The sequence below is a fragment of the Globicephala melas genome, chromosome 1 (assembly GCF_963455315.2).
Source record: "Globicephala melas chromosome 1, mGloMel1.2, whole genome shotgun sequence".
Lineage (NCBI taxonomy): Eukaryota > Metazoa > Chordata > Mammalia > Artiodactyla > Delphinidae > Globicephala > Globicephala melas.
In genome coordinates, this window is record NC_083314.1 from 31,803,654 (window position 1) to 31,823,679 (window position 20,026).

The 20,026-nt window shown below is 43.7% G+C and overlaps 1 pseudogene; it reads right to left on the reverse strand.

Moving 5' to 3' along the window:
* Nucleotides 1–12,272: 12,272 nt before the first annotated feature.
* LOC115861700 (high affinity cAMP-specific and IBMX-insensitive 3',5'-cyclic phosphodiesterase 8A pseudogene) lies at nucleotides 12,273–13,875 on the reverse strand (annotated as a pseudogene).
* Nucleotides 13,876–20,026: the final 6,151 nt, after the last annotated feature.

Sequence of the window (20,026 nt, forward strand, 5' to 3'; positions counted from 1 at the left end):
GAAGTTCTGATGCCAGAAGTGGAAGGAATGAATTATGAAGAAAACGAACAATTGTGCACTATAATCAAGATATACATCCATAAATACATAGGTCCCCTGAGGTTGTGATATGGTACAAACAATAAAAAAAATATGAGACTCATAGTAGAGGCTGCTAGATTCTGCTGAGGAAAATGTCCAGGGAAGGAAGAGTTGATTTATTTAGTTATTTTTTTAGACTCCACATATAAGTGACATCATGCGCTGTTTGTCTTTGTCTTATTTCAGTTATCATAGTGTCCTCCAGTTTTATCCATGTTGACTTAAATGATAGGATTTTCTTCTTTTTTCAGGTTGAATAATATTCCATTGTATATATATACCATATTTCCTTTATCCATTAATCTACTATGGACACTTAGGTTGTTTCCACACCTTGGCTCTTGTGAATAATGCTACAGTGAACATGGGAGTACAGATATCTCTTCAAATAATGATGATGTTTCCTTTGGATATATACTCAGAAGTGGGAGGGAGGAAGAGCTTATGACACAAATTGACCATGTGTAAAAGATGTTGTAGGAATGAAAAACTCTGAACACCTAGGAAGAAAGAGGGACCATGGAGTATTTGGAAAGGTCATTGTTCATGGTCATACATAGTTTAAAATTATGACATTTCAGTGAGACTGTATACATGCAGGCTTGCTTATATTTTGGGATTTGAATACAGTGCAAAGAAGTGTTGCTAAATTTTCGATCAACATCAAAAAAAGGGTGGAGGGATTCCCTGGTGGTGCAGTGGTTGAGAGTCCGCCTGCCGATGGGTTCGTGCCCCGGTCTGGAGAGATCCCACATGCAGCGGAGCGGCTGGGCCCATGAGCCATGGCCGCTGAGCCTGCACGTCCGGAGCCTGGGCTCCGCAATGGGAGAGGCCACAGCAGTGAGAGGCCCGCGTACCGCAAAAAAAAAAAAAAGTAAAAAAAAAAAAAAACACTTATGAGACTTCTAGTTTTGAGTCCAGCATGGAAGGAGCTTGGAAGTTGCCACTCTGTCCTAACAGGTAAATATCTGAACACACTGAAAAATCAAAAATTCTTCTTAGATTCATTAGAGAAGTGAGGTCACAGGAAAAATCACCATGCCCCAAATTGGAGAGGCAAATAGCAGATACAGAGAATAACAGCTTACCGGAACAGAAACGCAAGATCAGAAATCTCTGTGGAAAGCAATAGTGAGGTAGGAAAACCTGAACTGTATTTGACAGATTGCTGGAGGCTTGTATGGAAAAGTCTGTGAGGTAAAAACTCCAGGGAAGCCCCCATCCTTTTGTGAGTTTTGTCTCTTGAGCTCTACCAGGTTGTGACTACCAGGTGAAGGTGAAAGGAAAATCCCCTTGGAATTCTGGCAGGGGGAGGGTGAAAGGAGCAATTTTGAAATACACCAGAGCATTCTGCTATGCTTCATAAGGCCTGCCCTCAGGAGAAACTGTTTTACCAGAGGCCTAACCTATGGGGATTTGTCAGAGGCTAACTGACCTGGGGGAAGGGAAATATCCTACCCTGACCCCTGCCAGCCTTTGTGTTTCACCTAAGGTGAGCGAAAATACTGAGAGGCACTTGTGACATTCACAGCTAAGGAGCACATGCTCATTACAAGATGGAGACCTAATCATAAGACTGTGCAATGCTTCTATAACAGCACATCAATAAAGGACAGTGTACTGCAGTGAATTTCACCAGTACATTGTGTCTGGATTTTCAAGGAAGAGAAAAGTGAGTCATATAAAATGCTTGATTAAAACCAGAAATGGCAGAAAAAGAGTGGAATGTAAAAAAGGAACAAAGAACAATGGCAATAAATATGAAAGAGTAACAAATATGATAGATATTAAGTCAATGATATCAAGAATCATTTTAAATACCAATGGTGTAAATACACCAATTAAAAGACAGAGATTGTCACAGAGCATTGATAAACAACATCCAAATATAAGAAATCTACTTTAAATATGAAGGAACATATAGCTTAAAAGTAAAGGGTTGGGGAGAGCTGCATCATGCTAACACTAATTAAAAGAAAGTTTGAGAAGCTGTATCAATTTCAGACAAAGCAGAGTTAAGAGCAAAGGAGATTATCAGGCACAAAGAAGGCATTATCATTCCATAGTGATAAAGGGGTCAATTCTCCAAGAAGACATAAGAGTTCTTCATGTTTATGTGCCTGGCACCAAAGCATCAAAATTCGTGACACAACGGTGAATAGAACCGCAAGGAGAAAGAGATAAATCCACTATCATAGTTAGAGATTTTTATACCCCTCTATCATAAATGGACAGATCTATCAGGCAGAAAATCAGTACAGACAAAGCTGAATTCAACAACACCATCGACCAAATGGATATAATAAACATCTACAGACTACTTCATCCAACAACAGCAGAATACACATTGTCTCAAGCTCACATGAAGTATACACGAAGACAGACCACATTCTCGGCCGTAAAACACACTCTAATAAATTTGAAACATCAGAAATCATATAAAGTCTGTTCACAGACTGCAGTGAGGTCAAACTGGAAATCAATAACAAAAACAAAGCTGGAAAATTCCAAAATACTTGAAGAATAAATGGTTCTATTTGAAGCAGTACATGTATCCTGCTGTCTGTATGAGAACTGAATAACATGCTCAGTGGCCAAGCACCTACAGAGTTTGAAAGAAGGGACCTGATTGTTCATTGATCATGATACACATCTGTTATATCCCAGGTGATTTGTGGAGTTAAGAACTAGCTGTGAAGTTTGTACTTTATGCCCTTCCTCACAGTTAATATGGCAGTAACTGAAATTTGATGGTTTTGTTGGGGTCCTGGGATTATTTAACTAAATCATGGTAACTGAAATTCATGCATGGGCAAACTGTTCAGAGCGAGGACTGTATGTGCTGCATACATTTGGTAATATTCCATTGCAAGAAACAAATAGGATGAGATGTAAAATAGGATGAGAAATCAAATTCTTGTTATGAGAAAGTCTGTCCCTAAGCAGAACATGAAACAGATATCATAAAGTAAAGGCGAGTTGATTTGACTTCATAAAAATTAAAGAATTCTGCACGGCAAAAGGCAACCCAAACATAAAGATAACTGACAAACTGGGAAACATAATATAAATATTTGACCATGGATTTGGCCAACAATTCCTTTTCTTCACAATAGTATGAAGAGGGGAAATCTCAGTGAGCCAAACTTCATGAATCAATAGAGGAGAAGTTAGACTAAAGTTCTCATATGGTGTGGATTTAATTTTATGGAATGCATAGTACCTTCCAACAGAAAATGTGGAGTATTACCAGTCTTATCCAGATCCTTGGCAATGCAAGTAGAGAAACCTTGAGTAACTATATGATAGATGAATCTCTTTTCTGTTCTATAAGAGGAGGAGAACAATGAACAGAATGTCTGTTTCTCCAGGGCAGAAATCCAATATTGTCTCTGTAGCACTGAGCTTTGCAAAACATGGAAATGCACAGTCTTTAACAAATCACTCTTAAACAATCAAGGGGGGAAGAAGTGGAAAGGCTAATGAACGTGCCAATTACCTTTGTAGCCCTGACTGTTGAAAATAGCGGTGATAGGAAATACGTGATGCCACGTGTGTGAAACTTAAAGAGCACAGAGATTCAAATGGAGTAGAGTAGGGAAGAATGCCTCTGATAACCCACCCAAGTTGAATTATTTATAGTCTCAACTGGGAAATGTTGATTAAGAAATGAGAGGATACAGGCAAGAGCAGCTCCTGAAATTGTGCCTAAATACCTCCAATATTCCTAAGGAATCCCACAGGCAACTGTGTCACAGTGGAGCTGACAAAGGGAGTATAGTAAGCGCATAGATCATGCCCTTATCAGCCAGCATACGGAGAGCATTAGTGATTTTCAGCAAATCATTACTGATCCTCAGAAAAATGCACTGTGACTGGGTCTAAAACTTGACTGGAATTTTCCATAGATGTGTGATATTGGATTTGGGTTTGCAGCTGCACTTGCCAAATCACCTTTGCAAAGCACAGTTGTAGATCACAGCCAGAGGAGCAAAGGCTGCTCTGCTCTTTCTCAAGCAGAAAAGGATTTTAGACATGCCCAGTTCTGTCCCACAAAGGATGGGGATAGCAGATTATGAATTAGTGATTAGTACAATATCTGTGATCCCTGGGCTAATTTCCGTCTTGAAGCTGGGATATAAAGACTCATGTGTTGGGTGATGAGCCACAAGCCCTCTCAACAGGTGCATAATCAGGACTGGATAGGATGAATTCAGGCCTGGGTATCTGGCATCTGGCACCAGCCCTTTTCTGGCAGGTTGCCTTTAGACATGTCCCTGACACCTTTGCGTCTGTAGCTTTTCGTTCTTGCTGTCTGGTTGTTTAAATACTTAAAATGGTGATGACACTACTTGGTGGCATATTCTATTTTAAAAAAGCTTCCATTACTCCGTGCACATCAAACAGTAAATGCTTTCTCTTAGTAAACCTACATAACAATTTTCTGAACTGTTCTGCTCTGGGCAGGAGAGTCACAAATGCACCAGGCAAATAAAGTGAAAGATGAGACAGTACATAGTGTTTTATTCAATTGGGTCTTGATACCTAAGTGTGACTCTTAACCAAGGATTATGCAGTAGTTAAGGACACAGATGAAAGTTGTTTAGAGTGTGTCCTAAAGTCTCACTGGTAGAATTTAAATCTCTACGCTGGAAGTTGTAGACCCGAGACAGATTACTTCCCTAAACTTCATTTCCTGCATCTGAGAAAGATAATAGTATCTACTTTGTAGTAGACTGAATAATACCATTGCCCCCAAATGTCCACATTCTAATCCCCAGAACCTGTGAATGTCACCGTAAGTGGCAGAAGGGATTTTGCCAATGGGATGAAAGTAAGGGTCTTGGGATGGGGAGATTCTTCTGGACTACCTGGATGGACCCAGATGTAACCACTGGTGTTCTCGTAAGAGAGAGGCAGAGGGAGTTTTTACTCCAAAGAGAATGTGATGATGAAGTGGGGGTTGGATTGATGTGGCCAGAAGTCAAGGAATGCTGGCAAGGAAACAGATTCTCCCTTAGAGCCTCTGGAAGGAGGATGGACGGCCTTGTCAACTCCTGGTTTCAGCCTAAGGAAACTGGTTTTGGACCTCTGTCTTCCAGAACCATAAGAAAATAAGTGTGTTTTGTTTTACGCAAGCTTATTTGTAGTAATTTGTTACAGCAGCCATAGGGAACTAACGCGTACCTCATAGGAACTATTTCTCCAATTAAAATGTGTGACTGGAAACACACTTGGTGGCATGTCTGACACACGGTAGGTATGCTATCTTAGGTAGTTCTTGGAAACTGAAGCCGTGGTTTTGAGGGATCATCAAAACCAGTACAATGGTTGCCATGTTTCTCCTTGTTCATCCTGGTGACAAACCTTTAGAGAGAGCTCCATCCTTTCCCACAGGACCCCACCCCTAGTACTTAGAGGGAAGCAGTTATGTCTCACTTAAGGCACCTTCTTCTTTTCCTTTCTACGTTTTTTTTTCATTAATCTTCATCCAAGTGGCCTTTCTAAATTTTAAAGAAAACAAAACCATTTCTCAATGGATTCAGATACTACCCCACATTAATATACCAACCAAGTTCTTGTTCTTCCGGGTCACATCACTAGAAATTTCTGAGCCTAAATCCTCTCTAGTTTCTAGGATGATTCATTTTCTCATTTCTCCCTTCTCCTTTTAGTTCAGAGTCTTGTCAATTTAGTCCCTTCCCTAAACACAACTTAAAATAAGGTGACGCAGCAAAGTGATGAAAGTCTAGACGGTCTGGTTTTAATCCTAGGTTTTTGCCACCTACTTACTGTGTGACATTATAAAAGCTATTCAACCTCTCTGGGCCTCAGTTTCCTCCAAAAAAGTGAATATTATGAATATTCCCTACCTATAGGGTTGCCATTATGAAGATTAAGTGAGTTAATATTTGCAAAGCACTTAGAATAGTACTTGTTATAGTCTAAGCACTACAGCTGTGCTTGTTAATAATAAATGCAATTCCAAGCATATAACTTACTCAACTTTCTGTCATAACTTTGAGATATTTATTTGGTGTAATCAATAAAATCGTGTTTCAGGGGAAACAGAAAAGTAGTTTTGAGCGATTGTCCACGTGGCTAGCTTAGATATTTCACCACAGTCAGCGTTTCCAAGCGTCTGTACAACAGCCTGGGCGAGTCCTGTAGCAAACTAGAAATTGATGGTGCTCGTGTTTTGAACCCTTTATCTCAATGTCCCCCCAACCCCAACGAATCCCCATATCTTTAGACATAAACTTTCATTTGTCCTCCGTCTTGTGAAAACCTACTTCTAAGAAAGTCTCTGATCTCCAACTTGGTGTGAATTCAAGACAAAAGTACTATTTACCTCAGAGAGACAACTTTTCAAGAGTGGTTTTGTTTGGTTCGGTTTTTCTGTCTCTCCCAGTTCCTCAGCATTGGACAAATCCAGGAGATACGTATTATGGCTCTACCACTTAGCACCTGTGGGATTCTCCAAGCCTCGGTTTTCTTACCTGGGAGGGGCATCTGAAAACCATCTGGATTTCAGCCAGTACTCAAGGTAATTCTGAGGCAGGTAGTCCTTATTCCATATTGAGCCAAATACTGGTTTAGGCCATCAGTGAGATCTCACCAAGGGCCTCATGTATCTTGTAAGATTAAAAATTTTGTATGGCTACTTCATGCTAAAACTCTGGTTAGTAATAAGCAGGGTATTTTCCCTGCATGTGTCTCTCAATAATTAGAGAAAGTTCCTGTCCTGGGACTGCTGAGAGGACCATGCCCAGGTCTGTCTCAGGTAAAGTATGAACTGCTGGTTAGGCAGCCTCACTACATCACATCAACCTGGGTTCACAGCAGTGACTGGGTCAGGGAGGGCCTGGGCAGTCTCATAACAGTCAAGGGCTGTTTCTAGATCTCTAAAAGGAAAATATTTAGGACAAGAAAGACATGCATCCGTGAGTCTGAAATTCTCAAATCTTCCCCAAGCCACCTTCTAATTCTTGAGAGACATATTCAGGGAAAATACCCTGCTTATTACTAATCAGAGTTTTAGCCTGAAGTGCCTTACAAAATTTTTAATCTTACAAGATACATGAGACCCCCTTGGTGAGATCTCACTGATGGCCTAGAGCAGTATTTGGCTCAGTATGGAATAAGGACTACCTGCCTCATAATAACCTGGTTGAAATCCAGATGGTTAGCTCTCCCACAAAGCAAGGAAATTAGGATGATAGGGCCAGAATTATGCATTTTCCATAATTAGTAATTAGTCATTATTTCTGGCCTAGCCTAAAAGCAAGTTGGTCCCCTTTCTTTTAAGATCTTATCCTTACTTTGGTCTTACAGCTTCCAAACTGAGTAGGGGAGGGACAAGCGTTCTGGCAAAGGATGGGACCCAGCCAAGGAAACAATATTGAATTTGAAAATTTAAAAATTAATTTATTATGGGCAAATAGTGCAGGGAGAAAAAAAGAAGAAGGTGGGTGAAATTTTAGGAGAAGTAATGAAATCTTGTGAGAAGATAATAGTTGAAGTAAAAAGCAAACTAAAATATAGCATGAGTTTAAATAATTGATAATGACAGAAGTAGGGGCGCCATACCTAGAGAGAAGAAAATACAGTCCTACCATTCTCTTGTCCCCAGGACTGAGCAAAACTTAAATAGTTAATATAACTTCTTGGTTTTCAACTCTTGTTGTCAACCTGTAGATAAAACACAGGACCCTTTGCTGTGATTGCATAAGAAAATGTAAATGTGATCAGCACAGACAAATGAAACAAACATGGTATTGACAGAAGGTGAGTTGTACAGGGGAGAGGAAAGACAGAGAGCTGTGGGTGCACAAATAGTCTCATGCAGAAAGAAAATGATGAGATTAGGGGGAAAGTTGATACCATAAGAAAGTTGATAGTATAGCTATATACTAGAGCTAATATTTCTGGAGAGCTTCTGCGTGTTGGATACTAAAGGCTGCAAATGCCTTATTATTATTTGCATTGTCATGAGAAACTCCGTGCAATGGGTATCATCCATTTCCTCGGTTTACAGGTGAGGAAACAGAGGCCCAGGAAGGTTATATAAATTACTCAGGATTGCAGAGCTAATTAACTGAGGAAGAAAGCTTCCAAGCCAGGTAGGTGGTCCATGTCCAGATCCAGTGCTTTTAGCTACTATGCTACCACTTCTCCCATCAGTAAAGCTAGGAAAACTACATGAAGTTACAAAAGAGAAGCAGTATGAGTAATGACATGAATATGATGTATTAGAAAAGAAGAGTGATGAGTAGTAGTGGGGGTAGGAGTTTCTCTTCCTCCTTCATGTTAGGGTGTTAAAATTGATCTAAAATGGATATAGCAGGATAAACATAATGTTTAGAATTATGGGGGTGACATTGAAGTAGCAAAAACCTGTCTCTGGAGAGGGGAACTGGGGTTAGATGGGTTGAATTTCAGTATCATTTGAGTTGCTGTCATGTTCATGTATTATTTTCATTAAAAAATACTTTTATTTATTTAGAAATAGCTTCAACTGTGTAAATGCATCAAAACATGAAATTCAAAATTATCTTTAAATCTCTCATACATTTGTTAAATGCTTGCCTTATCAGGATCATTCTTTTCAGCTTTGAAGTCCATTTTTTAAAAAATAAAAAGTCAAGAAGTATGAATTTTTAAAATTAAAAATTGTCCCTGGTTATATTGCCAGGCACCACAGATGGAAGGTGTGGAACTATTAGAAGTAACCTGGATGTCAACCCTGCTTCTGGGAGGCATTTCTGACTACAAGGGCAGGAGATTGTTTTTTTTTTGTTTTTTGTTTTTTGTTTTAACATCTTTATTGGAGTATAGTTGCTTTACAATGGTGTATTAGTTTCTGCTTTATAACAAAGTGAATCAGCTATACATATACATATATCCCCATATCCCCTCCCTCTTGCGTCTCCTTCCCACCCTTCCTATCCCACCCCTCTAGGTGGTCAGAAAGCCCTGAGCTGATCTCCCTGTGCTATGCGGCTGCTTCCCACTAGCTATCTCTTTTACATTTGGTAGCATATATATGTCCATGCCACTCTCTCACTTTGTCCCAGCTTTCCCTTCCCCCTCCCCGTGTCCTCAAGTCCATTCTCTACATCTGCATCTTTATTCCTGTCCTGCCCCAGCAATCCCACTACTGAGCATATACCCTGAGAAAACCATAATTCAAAAAGAGTCATGTACCAATATGTTCATTGCAGCTCTATTTATGATAGCCAGGACATGGAAGCAACCTATGGACAGTTGCTTCCATGGACAACTGTCCATGGAAGTGTCCATGGACAGATGAATGGATAAAGAAGATGTGGCACATATATACAATGGCATATTACTGAACCTTAAAAAGAAATGAAATTGAGTTATTTGTAGTGAGGTGGATGGACCTAGAGTCTGTCATACAGAGTGAAGTAAGTCAGAAAGAGAGAAACAAATACTGTATGCTAACACGCATGTATGGAATCTAAAAAAACAAACAAAAAGGGTTCGGGAGCAGGAGTTTTGATCCTCTGGAACCATAACAAACAACTCAGAGTAAATGAATCAGGCGCCTGGGTGCCTGGAGGGGTCTGGAAGCCTCTCTGTGATGGTGTTCTTTGTTTTTACATGTCTAATCTCATAAATGTTGCACTAGGCTCAGTGCTGTGCATTTTTAGGCTGAGTTATATTTTCCATGTGTGTACTTCATAAAAGTAAGCACTTTTATGCTCCCTTTAAAAGGGGATCTCCCAGTTGAATTGCCAAGTGAAAGCTTTCTAAGGAGTTCATTAAGCATACGTATATGTGCAGTATCTCCATCTGTCATTGAAGTGAGTATGAATGTATGTATGTATATCTATCTATCTATTTATCTTTCTATTTATCTATCATCTATCAATCATTATCTCCCTGTTTACCCATCTGTATCAGTATGCCTAGGCTGCTATAACAAAATATTATAGACTGAGTGGCTTAAACAACAGACGTTTCACACAGTTCTAGAGTCTGGGAAGTCCAAGATCAAGGCAAATCTAGTTCTGGTGAGTCCTCCTTTTTTGGCTTGTAGAGGGCCACGTTCTTGCTGTCTCTTCACATGGTGGAGAGGGAAAACTCTGGTGTGTCTTCCTCTTCTTATAAGAGCTAATTGCATCATGGCAGCTTCATCCTCATGACCTCTTCTAAACCTAATTACCTCCTAAAGGCCCCACCTCCTAATTGCATCATACATAAGGGGATAGCGTTTCAACATATGAATTTGATGGGTGGGTGGGCACAGAAATTCAGTCCTTAACTCTATTAATCTATCTATCTATCTTATCTATGTATGTATCTATCTGTGTATCTATCTATCTATGTATCTATCTGTGTATCTATCTATCTATGTATCTATCTATCTATATCTACCTGTCTATCCATCTATCCTTATGTAAAGAAGAGTAACAATGGCTTATAAGTCACTTCCCTACATTATTTTATCCTTCCAAAACTCTTGAGAGGTCAGTAGGCCATAGGAAAAGCACTGAAGCACTTGAAGGTTGAATTAACTGTTTGTGATTACTTAATCAGTAAATGGTGTGCATGGAACTCCACACACATCTTCTCTGTCCTCCTTTCCTCCTTCCCTCCCTACTACTTGCTGACTCTATTCCAGCCACATTATTTACTAACTCTTCCCTGAGGACACTGGCATCCTTCCTCTGGGCCTTGCAGAGGTTATTCCCATGACCTGGAATGCTTTTCCCTCAGATGTCTGACTCATCTGAATCCCTCTAGACTGTTCAAATTCCACCTTCCCAGTAAGACTTATCCTGTCTACCATTTAAGTTGAAAGCCTTGCTTCTCCCTGCCCACAATCTCACCTCACCATATACTGCTTAATCTCCATAGCATTTATTACTGGCGAACCTACCAGATAATATACATGAGTTTCTGTTCTCCCCTCCAAGTGGAAGATAGGCTGCACAGACTCAGGAATTTTGCCATTATGAAACCTAGTGAAGGCCCAGCAGAACTCTAGGGTCAGCCATAACTGGGCACAATTATAACTCTTGTGATTTGATATTTTAGTGAGTTAGCTCAGAGCCAAGCCAGTTATTAAAGAGGATCTTTTCTGCTATTTTAAGCAGCATGGGACATTTGAGGTCAACTTAAATTTTCAATAATTACAGAGCAGGTATGAACTCTTCCTTTGTTTCTCCAGATACATGAACCTGGATGCCAAATCCATCCTCTCTGAGTGTAGTGGGAATGTATGAAGATGACTGGCCTAAGTCTCAATTGAATAAAAAGATGCCCCAAAAGACATTTTAACATTTTTGAAAAGTAGTTATAAAGTGTGGTTCCTTATCACACATCAGGGATTATCTAGCCTCCAGTGTGGTTTTTTGTTTTGTTTTGTTTTGTTTTTGCAAAAGACATTTCAACATTTTCGAAAAGTACAATCATAAAGTGTGGTTCCTTATCACACATCAGGGATTATATAGCCTCCAGTGTGGTTTGTTTTTTTTTTTTTTTTGCAGTAAAATTGTGTCATTTTATATTTGAAATTTGCATTATGAAAATAAGTCTGTACACGAAGTAATGCATATTTAATTAATATGAATCATATAAATTGGGTCATGGCATTTAAAGTTGGCTTTCACTTTGAATTATTTTTAAATTCATAGAAAATATTGAACTTCTAATAAAATAAAACATTTTAATAATTGATATTAATAATCAACTTCAAAATTTCTTTGTCTGCATTGTCTGTTCAATTTTGAAAGAGAAGTCACTTTCAGTAGTGTTCCAAAGTGAGTGATTGCACCTTCTATGATGTGAAAAAAGATCCGATTGCCATTAGCTGTTCTTAAGTGCTGAACATAACTGAGAAATTTTAACGAGATACTCTCTGTCACTGGCAGGAAATCCATCTCCGTCCTTTGCGGGGGCAGTCCTGAGCTCGTGTTTTAATGGACGCGAAGGCAAACCATGGTTCTCACGTGATTTTCTGAAGCACCCCCGCAGCAGGCCCAGGTACCTTGAGTGGACTAAGTCTCACTTTATGGCAGTGGCATCAGATGGTGGCTACAGAAGGTTGCCGACATCCCTGTGTGCTCTTACAGGCTCTGCAGACCGGGGGACGAAAGGACCAAGGAACTCTGCCCTCAGGAATCCCAAGTGACTAGAGGGACACAGCATCAGGGCCCCAGGCAGTGTCGCCCACTATTCAGGAGGTGGGTGGAGGCTCCGCAGCTTCATTTCGTCCAGTCCCTTCCAGTATTTAAAATTGTTGTCAAGACGCTGCATTAACTCAGGCAGGTCTGCAAAGGCGTCCCAAGCAGCAAACATGTCTGTGATGAAATAGTCAATGAAAGAGATTTGGGATTTGGGGATGCTGCAGGTATTTCTGTCAAAAACTGACATCACTACAGGCAAGTCCTGTCGCTTCTCTTCATCAGTCTGAGAAAAACATTCTTCTGAGATACGTGCACCAGATTCTGAGATACTGCACTTTCCCAGGGGTCAGCAGGGATTTGACACATCAGCACACTTAATCAGCATTCGTTTGATCAGACTGCGGTTGTCTGGAGTTCTGAGCATAGTGATTATGGCTTCTTGATTTTTACCAGTTTCTCCATCTTCCTCTGATGCTGCCAAGGGCTTGTTGATGCTATTGACAAATTTGTTGACGTGCTCAAAGTGCTTTGTCATTTCTGTGGCTAAGACCATGTCGATAATACTCTGGTGCAGCGTCCGGTAGTCATCCCTCTCCATGTTTTTAAAGATGTTGCATTTATCATCACGAGTGGTCAGTTGGAAGGCCAAGGCCGTGAGGTGGCTCTCAAGCACAGCAGTGTCGTTATACAGAATGGCCAGCTCGCTCCCAGCATTGCACAGGAAGGAGTTGGTTCTCCCGGGGTGGTCCAGGTCATGGACAGTGGCTGCAATGAGGGCAGCGATCTCATCAAGTGGATCTAAAGTTTGCTTTATCCTCTCTTTGCAGAGAAAATAGGCAGTGGCGTGAAGCACATCGGCAGAATGTGTAGAATTGTGGTAGGGGTTAGAAGCATGATAATTGGCTTCGATAATTTGCAACCATGATCTCAGCGTTGTCTCAGAGCATTTTAAGACTTCACAGACTCCAAAGCGAGCGAATATTTTGAGACCAAGATAAATCAAAGGCCTTTTATGAGTGGCAGCCTCCAGTTCAAAACTATCAAAGTCCCAGAATTCCTCATTTTCCATGGCCCGAGTTATCTGTGATTGGACGTTGTGAAGGAAGGTGGAGGTGATTACACTGCTGGAAACCTGTTGAAGGTTTTTTGTTGAAAGAACATACTCATTCCTGGATGGTCTTCACAAAACATCAGACATTAAGTCCCCAACAAGGTCAATGGCATGAGGATCATTGTCCTTAGCATCAAATTGTGGTGAATATAATTCAGTGGTTCTTAGAATTTCCAGCACACGATCTAAGGCTTCTGTCACAGGCATGGGACTGCTTTCCTGGGCAGCACTGATGATATCGATTGCCTTGGTGATGGGCGCCTCAATCTACATGGAATGTATCCGGGCCATGGAGGAGCGTCGTCTCTGGCTGGAAACTTTTCTTGTTCGAGAGGCAGCAGTTCTGACATCTAGTGAGTTTTTTCTCCCGTCGTTATGTTTGCCTGACTGATTATCTGTATGAGTGTCAGACTGAACACATTCAGCTATTTTCTCAGCCTTATTGTTGCCATTGCACACTCTGACAATGGACACATAGTGTCTAATTGTTCCTCCCTGTCCAATGACAGGTATCATCTTCACATTTTGTTGTTGAGAGACATACAGAGAAGCCAGGGTGAGTCACCCCATCTATCCCTCCTCTGGACCTTAGTTCCTCCTGATTGTCACTCGTTACACTGAGAACAGATTTCAGGACTCAGCACATGCAGCCATAATGTGTGCCTAATTCCACATCCCAGTTACTGGGACACAAAATTTTGGTGTCTTCAAGTCTGGCTCCCACCTCACCACTCACATATGTCAGTTCTTCCTCTACAGCTGAGTCAGTGAGTAAAGACACATAAACAGAAGCAGATTAATATGAACAAGGTTTTATTGACATATATATATATGTACATAAAGCTGGGAAAGAGAAGGGCCCATTGAGGCAAATGCATAGGGGGAGAGGAAGCATCTGAAAACAGCAGTGGGCATCCTGCCAGTTCCAAGTCTAGGGAAACTGGCTGGGGGCTTGGGTCCACCAAGTTAACAGTCAAGCCAGGGATGGCACAGTGGATGATACAGGCAGCTCTCTTCCATTCTCCTAACTGGAACTTCTCAAGTCTGGTGTAGTTCTGAAGTGGGCTCATATGCCACATGCACACACACACTCACTCTTGCACAGCCCTGAGGTGTGGTCCTCCGGCTTGCTGTAGGAAGAGAGGAGGTTAAGTTTCACTTAAACGGGCTGAGCCACTTTCCAGTGAGGCAAAGTCCATTCATGGTTACACACAGTTTGCAGAATAAGATCTGCTCTTCATTTGTAGAGTTTCTTCGTAGAAGAAAGGAATTAGCTGATGGCTCCTATGAAGCCCTGGGCAAGTTATGAGGCTGCCAGGCTCCTATGAGCACAGGCACAGCTGCCCTGACCAGAAGCCTCCAAACACAATGCTGGCTCGTCTAAGTCAGAGGGGTGTCCTGACTTGGGTGCCCCAGTGTTCTTCCTGAGAGTAGAGGTTCCTCTCTAAATATGGATGGTGCTGTCCCCCGTGGCGCCACCTGGGTTTTGGCTGGGGGGGGGCCAGGTGCCTTGTATTAATGCGGCCCCAGAAGTGTATGCAGTCACAGCAGGTGTGGTGCTGTCCCCCATGGTGCCCCCACCCCGTTCTCTGCACAGATGGGTTCCAAGTCTGATGGCAGTTAATACACAGGGCCTCCCAGCACCCGTGAGATGTTGTGCCCTCCATCCGCACCACCTGTGTATTGGCCAGGTGGGTCCCAGTTGTAAGCGGGAATACCAGGTCCTCCAATCATGGGCATGATGTTGTTCCCTCCGAGACGACCACCACCTAGTGGGCAGGTGGGCCCCTTGTGCTCGGAAATAAGGTAGAACTAGAAGTGTGTTGAAACCCACGGGTGGTAACCACACTTGCAACTCCAGCAGATGTGGTGTGCTCTGTTGGAAGGTGGAAACTGACATGTCCCTTGACACAGATTTCATCTCCTTGGTGATGGAACTTTTAAACGTAGATTTTCTACGTCCAGATGGGCCCTGTGTGCAGTGGTGGAAAGTGGAAAGAAACACTAGGGCCTCCCATCGTGGGGATGGTGTTGTCCCCTGCCATCACCGTACCACCTGTATTGAGCGCAGGTAGGCCCCAGGTATTTGGATTTAAGGTGGAATCAGGTATGTTCCCAAATGCTGGGATGGTGCCTGCCCCTCCTACTGCAGCAGCCTTGCCGTGGTAGGTAGATGGCAGGTTGTCTGTCCCAAAGTAGGAACAGAAGTGGTGCTGGGTGCCCCACTTAGACCTCTCCCAAAGTTAAGTGGTCTGGATGCCTCTGAATGAGTGAGGCATGGGGCTGACACACCAACTCCAAGGCTCCCACCGCCCGTAGGGGTTGCAGGTCACATGAACAGTGGGCCCGGTGTGGTGTCGGCAAAGAGCAAGCTACCGTCTCCAGTACTGGGCATTCTGGTGGCAACTCCAAACACAGTAGCAATGGACACAGACCTAGGGAGAATGCCTGGGTTGTCGCCAAAGGCTGGCTGCATGTTGCTGGTGGTGGCAAATATGGAAGAGGGCAAAGCTGACTGCATGATGCTGACTCGCGGTGGCTAGGCTGCAGGAACGGCTAGGACTTTAACTTGTGCTGAGGCTACTGGGTTTCCCAATAGAAAACACTTGTTAGGCCTCGGCACATCGTTGGCCCCCAGTTTGGCCTGAGACGGGAGACCTGGGACTGAGGAAGCTTGAAGTGTTTGTCTGTCTGTTGCCCGTGTCGCAGGTAAATGCGTGGAGGAATGGGCTGAGGCATTGTTACCACTGGGTGGTGTGTTCCCAGAACTAAGACCAGCCCTGTGAAATAGCTATTAGTTCTGCCTGGAGACAGGGGCAGACTGGAACATGACAGCCTGGGAAGGAGGTGTGGTGTCCATAGGTTCAGAGTCAGAGCTGCTACCTGCTGAAGTACCCTTGATGGCTGAAGTTGCAAATGGGGGGCTGAGAAAAACAGGAGCCGAAGGGAAAATGACAGCATGGGAAGCAGCTGTGGTGTCCATAGGTTCAGTGTCAGAGCTTCTGCCTGCTGAAACTGTAATGTGGGGCTGGGGAAAACAGGAACCGAATGGAAAATGACAGCCTGGGAAGGAGGTGTGTTGTCTGTCCATAGGTTGAGTGTCAGAGATTCTGCCTGCTGAAGCCGTAAATGGGAGACTGGGGAAAACAGGAGCAGAATGGAAAATGACAGCCTGGGAAGGAGGTGTGTTGTCTGTCCATAGGTTGAGTGTCAGAGATTCTGCCTGCTGAAGCCGTAAATGGGAGACTGGGGAAAACAGGAGCAGAATGGAAAATGACAGCCTGGGAAGAAGGTGTGGTGTCCATAGGTTCAGTGTCAGAGCTTCTGCCTGCTGAAGCCATAAGTGTGAGACTTGGGAAACCAGGTTTAAAATAAAAAAAAGCACACTGGGAAGGAGGTGTGGTGTCCATAGGTTCAGTGTCACAACTTCTGCCTGCTGAGGCCGTAAATTGGGGGGCTGGGGAAAACAGGAGCCGAATGGAAGATAACAGCCTGGGATGGAGGTGTTGTGTCCATAGGTTCAGAGTCAGAGCTGCTACGTGCTGAAATACCGATGACGGCTGAAGCCCTAAATGGGGGCTCAGGAACACAGGACCCGAATGGAAACTGACAGCCTGGGATGGAGGTGTTTTGTCCATAGATTCAGTGTCAGAGCTTCTGCCTGCTGAAGCCGTAAATGGGGGCTGGGGAAAACAGGAACCGAATGGAAAAAGACAACCTGGGAACGAGGTGTGGTTTCCATTGATTCAGTGTCAGAGCTTCTGCCTGCTGAAGCCGTAAGTGTGAGCCTGGGGAAACCAGGTGTCAAATGAAAAATAACACCCTGGGAAGGAGGTGTGTTGTCTATAGGTTCAGTGTTGAGTTGCTACTTGCTGTAGTACCCATGGCGGCTGGAGCCCTAAATGGGGGTTGAGGAAAACAGGAGCCGAATGGAAAATGAAAGCCTGGAAGGAGGTGTGGTGTCCATAGGTTCGGTGTCACAGCTTCTGCCTGCTGAGGACGTAAATTGGGGTTCGGGAAAACAGGAACCGAATGGAGAATGTCAGCCTGGGAATGAAGTGTGTTGTCCACAGTTTCAGTGTCAGAGCTTCTGCCTCTGGAGGCCATAAATGGGGGACCTGGAAAAAACAACAGCCGAATGGAAAATGACAGCCTGGGAAGGCGGTGTGATGTTCATAGGTTCAGTGTCAGAGCTTCTGCCGGCTGCAGCCCTAAATGGGGGGCTGGGGAAAACAGGAGCCAAATGGAAAGTGACAACCTGGGAAGGAGGTATTGTGTCCATAGGTTCAGTGTCAGAGCTGCTACTTTCTGAATTACCGATGACGGCTGAAGCCCTAAATGGGGGGCTCAGGAAAACAGGAGCCGAAAGTAAAATGACAACCTAGGAAAGAAGTGTGGTGTCCTTAGGTTCAGTGTCAGAGCTTCTAACTGCTGAAGCCGTAAATGGGGTCTGGGGCAAACAGGAGCCGAATGGAAAGTGACAGCCTGGGAAGGAGGTGTTGTGTCCATAGGTTCAGTGTCAGAGCTTCAACATGTTGAAGTACCCATGATGGCTGAATCCGTAAAAGGGGGGCTGAGGAAAACAGGAGCAGAATGGAAAATGACAGCCTGCGAAGGAGGTGTGGTGTCCATAGGTTCAGCGTCAGACATTCTGCCTCTGAAGCCGTAAATGGGCGGCTGGGGAAAACAGGAGCCAAATGGAAAATGACAGCCTGGGAACGAGGTGTGGTGTCCATAGATTCAGTGTCATAGCTTCTGCCTGCTGAAGCCGTAAGTGTGAGTCTCGTGAAACCGGGTGTCAAATGAAAAATAACACCCTGGGAAGGAGGAGTGTTGTCCATAGGTTCCGTGACAGACCTTTTGCCTGCTGAAGCCATAAATGGGGGTTGGGAAAACAGGAGCCAAATCGAAAATGACTGCCTGACATGGAGGTGTGGTGTTCATATGTACAGTGTCAGAGTTGCTACCTGCTGTAGTACCCATGATGGCTGCAGCCCTTAATGGGGGTTGAGGAAAACAGGAACCAAATGGAAAATGACAGCCTGGGAAGGCGGTGTGTTGCCCATAGGTTCAGTGTCAATGCTTCTGCCTGCTGAAGCTGTAAATGGGGGAGCTGAGGAAAACAGAGGTCGAATGGAAAATGACAGCCTGCGAAAGAGGTGTGGTATCCATAGATTCAGTGTCAGAGCTTCTGCCTGTTGAAGTGGAAAATGGGGGGATGGAAAATTCAGGAGACGAACGGAAAATGACAGCCTGGGAAGGAGTTGTGCTGTCCACAGGTTCTGTGTCACACTTCTGCCTCTTTATGATGTAAAAGGTGGGCTGGGGAAAACAGGAGTCGAATGGAAAATGACAGCCTGGGAAGGAGATGTCGTGTCCATAGGTTCAGTGTCAGAGCTTCTGCCTGCTTAGGCCATAAACGGGGGCCTGGAACAAACAGGAGCCCACTGGAAAATGACAGCCTGGGAAGGAGGTGTGTTCTCTATAGCTTCATTGTCAGACCTTCTGCCTGCTGAAGCCGTAAATGGGGTCTGGGGAAAATAGGAGCCGAATGGAAAGTGACAGCCTGGGAAGGAGGTGTTGTGTCCATAGATTCAGTGTCAGAGCTGCTACCTGCTGAAGTACTGATAACGGCTGAAGCCCTAAATGGGGGGCTCAGGAAAACAGGAGCCGAATGGAAAATGACAACCTGCGAAAGAAGTGTGGTGTCCATAGGTTCAGTATCAGAACTTCTACCTGCTGAAGCTATAAATGGGTGGCTGTGGAAAACAGGAGCCAAATGGAAAATGACAGCCTGGGATGGAGATGTGTTGTCCATAGGTTCTGTGTCAGAGCTTCTGCCTGTTGAAGCCAACAATGGGAGGATGGGGAAAGCAGGAGCCGAATGGAAAATGACAGCCAGAGGAGGAGGTGTGTTGTCCATAGGTTCATTGTCAGGGTTTCAACGTGTTGAAGTACCCATGACGGCTGAATCCGTAAAAGGGGGGCTGAGTAAACCAGGAGCAGAATGGAAAATGACATCCTGGGAATGAGGTGTGGTGTCCATAGGTTCAGTGTCAGAGCTTCTGCCTGCTGAAGCCGTCGATTGGGGTTCGGGAAAACAGGAACCGAATGGAAAATGTCAGCCTGGGAATGAACTGTGTTGTCCACAGTTTCAGTGTCAGAACTTCTGCCTCTGGAGGCCATAAATGGGGGGCCTGGAAAAAACAACAGCCGAATGGAAAATGACAGCCTGGGAAGGCGGTGTGATGTTCATAGGTTCAGTGTCAGAGCTTCTGCAAGCTGAAGCCGTAAATGGGGTCTGGGGAAAACAGGAGCCGAATGGAAAGTGACAGCCTGGGAAGGAGGTGTTGTGTCCATAGGTTCAGTGTCAGAGCTGCTACCTGCTGAAGTACTGATAACGGCTGAAGCCCTAAATGGGGGGTTCAGGAAAACAGGAGCCGAATGGAAAATGACAACCTGCGAAAGAAGTGTGGTGTCCATAGGTTCAGTATCAGAACTTCTACCTGCTGAAGCTATAAATGGGTGACTGTGGAAAACAGGAGCTGAATGGAAAATGACAGCCTGGGAAGGAGGTGTGTTGTCCATATGTTGTGTGTCAGAGCGTCAACCTGTTGAAGTACCTATGACGGCTGAATCCGTAAAAGTGGGGCTGAGGAAAACAGGAGCAGAATGA